The sequence below is a fragment of the Ovis aries genome, chromosome 11 (assembly GCF_016772045.2).
Source record: "Ovis aries strain OAR_USU_Benz2616 breed Rambouillet chromosome 11, ARS-UI_Ramb_v3.0, whole genome shotgun sequence".
NCBI classification, from domain to species: domain Eukaryota; kingdom Metazoa; phylum Chordata; class Mammalia; order Artiodactyla; family Bovidae; genus Ovis; species Ovis aries.
Window position 1 is genome coordinate 17,522,836 of NC_056064.1, and position 11,323 is coordinate 17,534,158.

Consider the following 11,323-nt stretch of genomic DNA (forward strand, 5'->3'; position numbering starts at 1 on the left):
CTGCACCATTTCTTTTCCTTTCACATTTTGATGTAGTCTATTAGCAATAAAATTAAGGCAAATACATTATTAGGCTGATGTAAATTTGAAAAATTCTATCTGGTACCCTTCACAAATCTTAAATTCAAAGTCTAGCACTTTCAGGAGAAGGAAATGGCAACCCACTCTGGTATTCTAGCCAGGTAAATCCCATGGACAGAGGAGTCTGGTGGGCTACAGTCCATGGGGTTGCAAAAGAATCAGACACAACTTAATGACTAAACAATATTTTACTACAATTTAAAAAATTAGGTTGTGGCAATGTTTGCACAATTCTGAGTATGCTACAGCTACTGAATTGTACAATTTTTATGGGTGAGTTATATGGTATGTAGATAAGGGTATTTTAAAAATTCTTTCCAAAACAAAAAAAGTACAGCACTATCTAAGTTGGAGAGGAAAAAATAAATTTCTAGATGTCATTTGGTGGCAAACAAACTTTAATTAATGAAAAAACTGAAGGTGTGTGAGGTATAATAAATTGGTTCATTTTCAGGAAGGCAGGAAATTCTTCATAAAATTCAAATGCACAAAATTTTAAGGAAAACATCTAGAATGAAAAGGAGCTTTGTGATGACAAAAAGTTTCAGAAATTTGCATTACAAATTACCAGTATAAAGATGAAAAATGTCATACCATCATAGGAACCCTCTCCTTCACTTCTAGAAAGAATTTTAAGTAAACAAGACCACAAAGTGAGAAATATATGTATGTTTAAAAGTTAGCAAAAAAATACCCACGTTCATATTAAAGAAATGGTAGCCTAAAATATCATATTTTTAAAGAACTAAGAAGCACTTGCGAGGACTTCCCTGGTGGTCCAGTGGTTAAGATCTGCCTCCCCATGCAGGGGACGGAGGTTCAATAGATCCCTTGTTGGGAAGCTAAGATCACACATGCTGAGAGGCAACTAAGATTGAGTGCCACAAAGACCCAGCACAGCCAAAATAAATGAATAAATAATTTAAAAAAAAAAAAAACACTTGCTACTAATTCGGGTGGACTACGGGTTCTAATTTGCCCCATCCTACATGTGCTTGAAATAGCTGCTTTAAGCAGTTCATCTCTCTACATCTCTGTAAAATGATCTTTAAGGTGCCTTCTAATTCTATCTTGTGGGTCTTCAAAGACAGTACTTTTAAGCAGGATAATAAAAAAAAATTCCAGTCTTCAAATCAGATACAGCTGTTCTGATTCCAAAGGTAAAACTTCTTACCTTGCTAGGATTAAACTAAGACAAACTAAATGTGTCTCTCTTTCCTGACAGGGAGCTGGGAAGAACCAATTCAGGTGCCTTGGGTTTCCTAGCACTAGAGCTTTCCCAGCACTAGAGTGTTAATAGTGCCTTATTGAAGAGAGAAAACACTAAGGTTGGGTCAGAGAAGCAATCCAAAGAGATCATATGTGAAGAGGGCCAAGAAAACCAAGAGCAGAATAATGGCAATATGGATAAATATTCAAGTAAATTCCCTAACAAAGATTTCATTTTGTAGATATCAAAACTCCTAATACTTGTATCCCTTTTGACTACTTCCTACCCACCTTTTCTAAGTTTTTTTTAGGTGAAAACAAAACACCTCAAATTTAGCTTTTAACTGTGCAAAGGGGCTCATAAACATTTCTGAATGAAAATCAGAATTCTGTCTCTATCCCTAAAACAGAGATCATTTAAAAAAAAAACTTTTTTCAGTAATACAAGAGGCCTGAAGGTTCTTGGTCAAGAATACATTGGTCTAGAATTTGTACTAATTTTTATCTAAAAATATAATTAGTTTGATGAAATTTATATCAGATGATACACAGTATCTATTACAGGAGAAGTATCTTTATCACCAACTTGATGAGGTATATTACAACACAAAAATCCTATGTACACAGTATATTTCATTTTCAAATTGTGAAACGTTTCTGGTAATAAGTATGTACACTGAAAATAGAATTCTAAATTTGAAAAATATCTTAAGAGCAAAGCTTCACTACTTGCATAATAACTAAGGTAAAAATTATTACCTAGGTTTTCAGCCATTGAGTATGAACCCCAGAATAAGACTCTTATGTTTCATAAGAAAGAATACTTTCGAAAAAGGGGGAAGAAAATATGGAAAAAGACGTTAAAAAAAAAAAAAAAGAACACTTTCCAGCAAAAACTCAGTCACATTTTTTAAAGATTATGAAAAAGAAAAAAAACCCAGATGATATAAGAATAATAATGAGACAAGTATCAATATTCTTTACCCATTCTCTAACTTTACCATAATGAAATCCTCAAGGAAGTACTTGAGTATTGAAATACAAATACACAATATTGGTGTTTTTGGCATTTTATACTTTAAGGGTGGCCAGATGAAGTCAAGAAAAAAGTGTTTGTAATTTACTTTAAAACACTTCGGTATTTGCAATGTGGTTAAATGTGTTATTTAATGCAGTCTAACGGTATTCTAATTAGGAAACATAGCCAGAAGCTGCACTGGCAGGCCAAACTGACATCTCTAGTTTTGTGGATCAGCTACACTTAAACACTGCTTACTCTTGCAGCAAAAAGACTGGATAAGAACTTTGCGAGGCCTGTATCCTTTGCTCTTAGATGTGATACCCTAGGCTAAATTTCCATAGGATACTGTATTTTAACAGTTAATTTTTGGTTGATGTCTATTGAATGCTTTCTGTAAGACTTTTGGAAAGCTCCACCTCTGAAATTTTATAACTTCTTCTGAGTTCACTTTTCATGGTAGATGGTGGTTGGATTACCTAAGACAGAGAGCTGCGAATTGCTTAGATCAATTTTCTTTTTTCATTTAGACATGACATAAATGTTTGCCATGCAAACTGTAGCCATTATTATATGCTGTCCTCTCTGCAATGGACTACCTTTCTCCCACTCCATCTACTGTCTGCGCAACATCCTTCAAGGCTCAGGTATCACTTCCATACAGTCTTCTCTCTTCAATAACCATTGCCAGCCTGAGTTAAGAAATAATCCACTTCTATTTTCACAGCCCTTTGCACACACTATTACACCACATTTTACACTGCTGAAGCATTGTTTCCTCCACTGAACTGTAAGCTCTGTGAAAACATGTGCTATTTTCTTATATTACAAATATATATATCCACATATTCACCACCTAGCTTAAGCATTCTGCTGTATTTGCTGCAGACTTTTAAGAAATAAAATACAGTGCTCGCTTCAGCAGCACATATACTAAAATTGGAACGATACAGAGATTAGCATGGCCCCTGCGCAAGGATGACACGCAAATTCGTGAAGCGTTCCCTGTTTTTTATACACAATGGAGTATTACTCAGCCATTAAAAAAATACATTTGAATCAGTTCTAATGAGGTGGATGAAACTGGAGCCGATTATACAGAGTGAAGTAAGCCAGAAAGAAAACACCAATACAGTATACTAACACATATATATGGAATTTAGAAAGATGGTAACGGTAAGCCTGAATGCGAGACAGCAAGAGACACAGACGTATAGAACAGTCTTTCGGACTCTGTGGGAGAGGGAGAGGGTGGGATGATTTGGGAGAATGGCACTGAAACATGTATAATATTATATAAGAAACGAATTGCCAGTCCAGGTTTGATGTAGAATACAGAATGCTTGGGGCTGGTGCACTGGGATGACCCAGAGGGATGGTACGGGGAGGGAGATGGGAGGGGGGTTCAGGATTGGGAACACGTGTACACCTGTGGCGGATTCATGTTGATGTATGGCAAAACCAATACAATATTGTAAAGTAATTAGCTTCCAATTAAAATAAATAAATTTTTAAAAAAAGAAAATACAGTAACAGTTGAAGCATTGTTTACCCCCACCCCCAACAAGAGGTAACTTCTACCCTATATTGGGTATTTACCATTCCCATGCACGTCTCTATACTTTTGTTACACATATCGGTATGAAAAAATATTATAGAGTTGCATGTTTCCAACATTATTTGCAATATTGTGCATATATACAACTTCCTCTTATCACACTTTATATTTATCCCTGTTGACAGTTCAACTGTACTTTTTTTGTATTTATCTATATTCGAATGATCTGTTCCTCTATTGATGAACATTCAGTTGCTTCAAGTTTTTCAGTTACAAATAATACCAGTATTTCTGTACATCTCCTTGTGTACACATCTGCTTTCTATACGACACAGATTTAGAAGTGGAAGTGGTAGATCTAGGAATATGTGTATCTCCAACTTTATTGATAATCTTGCCAAATTGCTCTCCCAAGTGACTGAACTAGTTTCTCTGTGGCAATATCTGTAGAGGTCCAAAATATTCTCTTCTTTAATAACAGATCCTCCAAATTTTAGATGGGTACATAGCTGACTAGAATACATATAGATAGTTTAAACAGTTTCTTGTAACTATCTGTGGCCATGGGCCAAAGTTCTGGCCAATAACATGTAAAATAGAAGTTGGGCCACGTCTTTAAAAAGATGAAACAGACCTTCCCCCTTATTAATTGGTATATGGACATGATGGCCATACTGGAGTAGCTATCATGAAACCAAAGAATAAATGTGCCTACTAACGTTGACAGAAAAGAGCCTGTGTCATAAATACTCTTATCAGCCCTATTCTCAGGACTCTTATGAGAGGAAAAACTCTCACTTTATTATTGTTATAGTTGGATTTTTATTACACCAGAACGTGTATCCTAATGAAACACTCTCATTTGCAGTGCACAAAAGATGTTGCTCCACGTCTTTGTCAACATTTTTATCATCAGACCTTGCGTGTGTGCTCAGTCATTTCCTACTCTTTGCAGCCCCACTGACTGCAGCCCACCACGCTCCTCTGTCCATAGAATTTTCCAGGCAAGAACACTGGGATAGGTTGCCATTTCCTATGTCTGGGGATTTTCCCAACTGAGGGACCAAACCTACGTCTCTTCCATCTCCCGCACGGGCAGTTGGATTCTTTACCACTGCACCAACTTGTGAAGCCCATCAGACCCTAACTTCTGCCAAACTGATACAGGATTTTGAAATGATATTCTGCTATTTTAGCTCAAATTTTTATGACTACTAGTGAAGCTGAGTCATCTTTTCATATTTATTGGTCATTCCAGTCTTCTTTGTGAAGTGCCAGTTGATACCCTTTGCCCATTTTTCCACTGGATTATACTTGTCAACTAAATGCTTTAGATATCCTAGATATATATACATAAGACATTGCAAAATACTTTTTTCTGATATAATCTTACTGTTGTGGGCTAATTTCAGTTTTCCTATAGAAACAAAGAGATTAACATGGCTTTACAGCACTTATCATATGAGGAGGCTAAGAATACAATTCTCATTTCTAATATGAAGACATCTTTCAGAAAGCAGAAAGTGATAGAACTACAAAAATGAGAGAAGAGATAAATCATTACCTACAAGTAGAAATCAACAAATGTTAACATTTATGTCAATAGCAGAAGGATGTTATTTACGTATACTTGGGGAACCCAAATGAAATACTATTAAAAGTTTTTCCTTGGGACTGTGACTGGGGGTGGGGCAGGGAACCATTGTTTTTTACTTTTTGGCTACATCATGCAGGCTGTGGGATCTTAGTTCCCTGACCAGGGATTGAACCCAGGCATGCGGCAGTGAAAGCACCAAGTCCTAACAACTAGGCCACCAAGGAAATCCCCTATTGCTTTTTCATTTGATCCACCTTAGACTTTTTAAAAGCTGATAAGCAACACTTCAAACAAAAATTTTCTGTTGAAAAAAGCAATAGTATGAACTATGTATCAATTTCCAAGTATCCGGTGAAAAATCACATGCTGTTAATTATGAACTTCTGGAGTTGTTTCTTACCACTATTTACTGATTGAGAAACAGAGGTCTGAGGTACACTTGTCAATATCCTGATGGTGATCAGAGATTTTTTTTGACAAAATGAGAGATGAACATACTGAATTTAACAAACATGTATTGCTATGTGCCAGGCACTATGCATCAGAGGCTTAACAACTTCTTTCAAACAGCAAGGTACTTATTACAACTGTTTACAAAATTTGCTTTCTTTCACCAAAACATATTCACTCTGGTTGTTCTTGTTTTACTTTTGTGTTCTCAACCCTCTTATGATACTGCACTGCACCCAAAACCCTTCTAGGAACTAAAATCCTGATGCTGAACACTTTTTTCTGTATTTATTTCCATCTACAATCTGCAGCCGGGTCATAGTTGCCAATTACTGGTAATTCACTTTTGTTCTGACATCATGCTCCACCACGCTGATAGACTGTTTCTTGGCCAAACCTTCCACTCTGGGACTATCTGGGTTTCCTGGTATTGACAGCTATTAGGCAGGTCTCCACAAATATCAGCTTCCATCCAAGAAGTCCCACACTGGTAACCTATAGAACTAGTCTGCAGGTGTGTTTGGCTCACAGCAGTTTTTAAAACAAAAATATCTTTTTGCCTAATTTAAAACTATTTCTCACTTTTCTAGGAAAATGACATCTGGCAACCCTGATCAAACATTACACATGCATAAACCTCATTTAGAAGGGTCTTAACTTTGACACTCTCCATTTGGCTCATCTCACTCATTTCTACTATGTATCTGGTTCTTCTAGTCATTTCGGTTTGCAATCCCTACTCCAGACTCTTCTGTAAACTAGAGCTAATCTTTCACCATGTAGGAAAGGGGAATTTTTTATTCTGATAGACATCCTATAGGAAAAGTTACTTCTAAGAAAATCTTTCCAATCTTCCTGAAAAAAGCACAAATTACAGTTTCTCAGTTTTGTCCAAGAGACCTTTACTGTTGGATAAGGTTATTCTTTAGCCAATCAGTAAGTACCTTCTAAAGATCCTGCTTTAAAGGAAAAAAAACAATTCTTGCTCAAAACAACAGATGAGTCAGACAGGTTTAAGTCACACAATGCTCAGATAAAAGCATATGTCTATCTGGACTGCTTGTTATGACAAAATTAACCCACTAATGGCAAGTCTAATTAAAATTAGCAATTAAGTGCCTCTCTTTAAGTACCATGCAGCAGCATTTTAGATTTGGGGGATGTAATGAATAAGACACCTGCATTCAAGGGGGTTGCAGTCCAGTCCACATAGGCAACATTAATGGTTGAGTACTTGGTTTAAAGAAAGCATATATGAAGGTCAGGAAGGCTCTGGGATTTATAAGAGGAAATAACCTCTCAACTAAAATTTGCTAAGTGTAAAGATGAGGACATGAACCAAGACAAGAGGAAAAGGTGTTCAGGCAGAGAGAATTTAGAGTTTGAACAGACTACCGTGGGAAAAGGGAAACTAGGAAGATAAGCAAGGGTCTCATTATGAAAATAAAACCTGAGTATATCACCCTTGACTTCTATCAATTATGCCACTTTCTATCATTCAGGCTTTATCCTGAGGGAAAAGAGGAGTCATTAAATGAGAACTGGGAAAAGCAGCTGCTGTTATTGTTCAGTTGCTAAGTTGTGTGTGACTCTTTGCCACCCCATGGCACCCTAGGAGTACGTCAGGCTCCTGTCCTTCACTATCTTTGCTCAAGTAAGGGAACCACCCAACTTAAAAATGGTCCAAAGACCTTAACAAGAAATCTTACTAAAGACACATGCATATGAAAAGATGTTCCACATTACATGAAGGAAGCACAAAGTTAAATGAAACACCACCACAGTTACCAAAATGGTCCAAGTCCAGCACACTAACGCCACCAAATGTCAAGGATGCAAAGCAAGAGGAGCCTAACTACACTACTGCTGAGAATGCTAAATGGCAGCCACTCTGGAAGAGTTTCGCATGCATCTGTAAAACATTTCACCATACAATCCAGCAACTATCTCTCATCATACTTACTCCAAAGGAGTTGAAAACGTCAATGCAAAATCCTACACATGGATGCTTATAGCAGCTTTACTCGTAATTAACGAGCCTGGAAGCAACCAAGACGTCCTTCAGTAAGTGAATGGATAAACTGTGGTACAGCCAACAGAGTATTTTTATTCAGCACTAAAAAAAAATCCACAAAGACATGGAAGAACCTTAAACACATTTTACTGAAACTTAAGTGTCTATATACTGTATCATTTCAATGTATAACAGTCTGGAAATGGTATGAAAACAAAGAAACAAAAACACTAGTGATTGCTAGGCATAGACACAGAGAAGATGAACAGGCAGAGAATTTTTAGGGCAATGAAAACATTCTATACATTACAATGATAGATAGGTCACTATACTTTTATTCCAACTCATAGAAAGCACATCTAGAGTGAACCCTATGGTTAACTACAGACCTATAGACTTTGGGTGATTATGATGTATCAATGTATGGTCATTCATGGTATACACACACATACATACACCACTGTGAATGACGAATGACTATAATAGGAGAGGCTTTGCTGGTATTGGGACAGAAGTTATCTGAGAAATCCCTGTACCTCCCTTTTAATTACTGCAAACCTAGAACTGCTCTAAATCACACACACACTTCACAGAATTCCAGAGTATAGTAAAAGACATTAGCCATGAAGAATTGAATACGGAATACAAAGCGATAAAGGGTACAAACAGACTACTTATAGATATGATATCTTAAGGACTTCTCTGGTAGCTCAGCTGGTGAAGAATCCACCTACAGTGCAGGAGACCCCAGTTTGATTCCTGGGTCAGGAAGATCTGCTGGAGAAGGGACAGGTTACCCACTCCAGTATTCTTGGGCTTCCCTCGTGGCTCAGCTGGTAACGAATTCCCCTGCAATGTGGGACAACTGGGTTCCATCCCTGGGTTGGGAAGATCCCCTGGAGAAGGAACAGTTATCCACTCCAGTATTCTGGCCTGGAGAACTCCATGAACTGTATAGTCCATGGGGTCGCAGAGTCCAACACGACTGAGCGAGCAACTTTCACTGACATGGTATCTAAAAGTTAAAGCTTTTTATGTCCTTCATGAACTAGGAAGCAAAACCAGGAGAAAAGTGCCTGTGTGCTGGCAGGGCAAAGAAGCTGACAAGGATTTGAAGAGATATGGAACCAATCAGTGGAAAAGGAGTTCTTACAAAGCATTTCTTCACAGCATCATGGGCCCAGTGAAGGTCGAAATGGTTTTGTCACATCCACATAAATACATCCACAGTATTATACAGTATTAGACACCACCCTGCAAAATTGTGTCAGTCTTCAGTAATATGTCATTATAACCAATGTTCTTCAAAGAATGTCTTTTCTAAGGTTAAGTTTGACATGTCCTTGTCAAGGGTCTCATTTGTGTATTTTCACAGCTAAGCATCCACTTTTATGTAATTAAGATCATAGTTACATATCACACTCTTCCACATATCACAAATAGCTACCATTTCAAAGAACCAAAGCTATGACTATTTTGACAACCAAGCATATACTGTACCAACTGAAGTAAAAAAAAAAATTGTAATCCTTTCTTGGTGACAAAAATTTCATAAAAGACAAAATTCACAAACAAATCTCTACCTTAAAAAAATTACTAAAAAACCCCCAAATCCCCCAACTATTGAGCACTTAGTATACAGTGTGCCAGACTTCAATAAAAGACAATTTTAAGGATTCACTAAATCACAGGAATAAGTCATGGAACAAATACATTTGTAAATAATGGTTTGTTGCAGTCACTGATTCTACCTCTCAAATTCCAGGTACCGATAATCTGGAACAGCAGCACACTCAATTCTCTACCTTTACAGTAAACCGGTTTTCAGAAAAGTTAAAGTTCAGATTAAGCATTCAGTTATATGAAATAGGATTTACATGGGAGTAACAACTTTTGAAGTGAGAGATCAAAGCCTTACTACTTAAAAGTGCTAGAAAAAAAGGTATTTACAGGAAGATGACCCAGTAAAGGTCTGAGACAGACTGTTGTCAAAACATTTTAAGCTAGCCCTGGGGAAAAGAAGGAATTCTAGTTTTCCAACCAATAGTGGTCTGGCCCAATTATGGTTCTTGAGCCCTACTACATCATGACAATAGCAGCAATGGAAAAATGGTGGCAGCGTCTGGTGATCTGGGAGTAGAAGTTGCTTCTTAACAGCAGTCCAGAACCACAGCTCTCATCAGTGATGAACAAACGCACTTCAATTCCTAGGAGAATGCATATCCCTAACATGGCATTCAGCAACCTTAATGTTTATCTCATTCTCTACAACTTTTACTCACATTCCTCTTGTACTGATATATATTTTCCAGGCATTCCCCTAATACTTACTTTGCCCAAACCCTAACAATTCTTCAAGACCTAGCTCAAATGCTACCTCTTTCCCAGGCAGGTGGAATTACCCCCACTCCAGTATTCTTGCCTGGCAAATCCCATGAACAGAGGAGCCTGGTAGGCTGCAGTCCATGGGGTCGCTAGGAGTCCAACATGACTGAGCGACTTCACTTTCACGCATTGGAGAAGGAAATGGCAACCCACTCGTGTTCTTGCCTGGAGAATCCCAGGGACAGGGGAGCCTGGTGAGCTGCCGTCTATGGGGTCTCAGAGTTGGACACAACTGAAGCAACTTAGCAGCAAACTTCCTCAGAGAGCATTTCCACTTTCTTGTACTAGCATTTATCCTTAAAACCAAGACAACGAAGTTTTCTCAACGCCTTATAGATCTTCAGTATTTCCTAAATAAAGGTCAGGTGTGGGCTAAACCATGTTAACTATCCAACCTTAATTCTTCTGTGCTTAGGCTCGGCATAATCTAACTTCTTCAGTGACTATCCAGCCATAGCAATTCGTAACTTCAGTTATCTCTAGAGTTCTGTTTAGAGCCAGGTTCTTGGCTTCTACCTAGTCCCTATAATGTCAACCCCACCCCCCACACCTTAGAATGGGCTTTTAAGTCATACATACTACTCACCAGCTCAAAGTCTTTGAATGACTTGCACTAGACTAAAATTCAAACCATGATCTGTGATTGGCCTACCTACTTCTCCAGTCTCCACAAACACCCTTCCAACCCACCACTCGCACTTCACTTTTGTTCCTCCAAGAGGCTTTTTCCCATGTTTCTGCACCTATTGTTCCTTTCGCCTGTAACACTCACCCAAAACTTTTTTGCAAGGGCTGGCTTCCTAAACCCTAAGCTCCAAGGTCCCTTTTGGGATGTTATCTCCTGTCTACAGGCGAGTATCCAAGCATATAACAGGCATTCATAAGCATTTACTTAAGTTTAAGGTTTTCAATAACTGCCTATACCTAGACCCTAACTGCCATTTCCACTGGTCTGGTAGACATGGCTAAGTTGTTACAGTAACTTTTTCTCACAAGCCTAGGCAAATTATT

The 11,323-nt window shown here is 37.9% G+C and overlaps 1 non-coding gene across 1 annotated transcript; it reads left to right on the top strand.

Annotated features, from left to right (window-relative positions):
• The first annotated feature begins 3,217 nt into the window (after nt 1-3,217).
• On the top strand, nt 3,218-3,321 carry LOC114117027 (U6 spliceosomal RNA). The gene has a single exon (XR_003590823.1). It is a non-coding gene; the product is annotated as a U6 spliceosomal RNA (small nuclear RNA).
• The last annotated feature ends 8,002 nt before the right edge of the window (nt 3,322-11,323 follow it).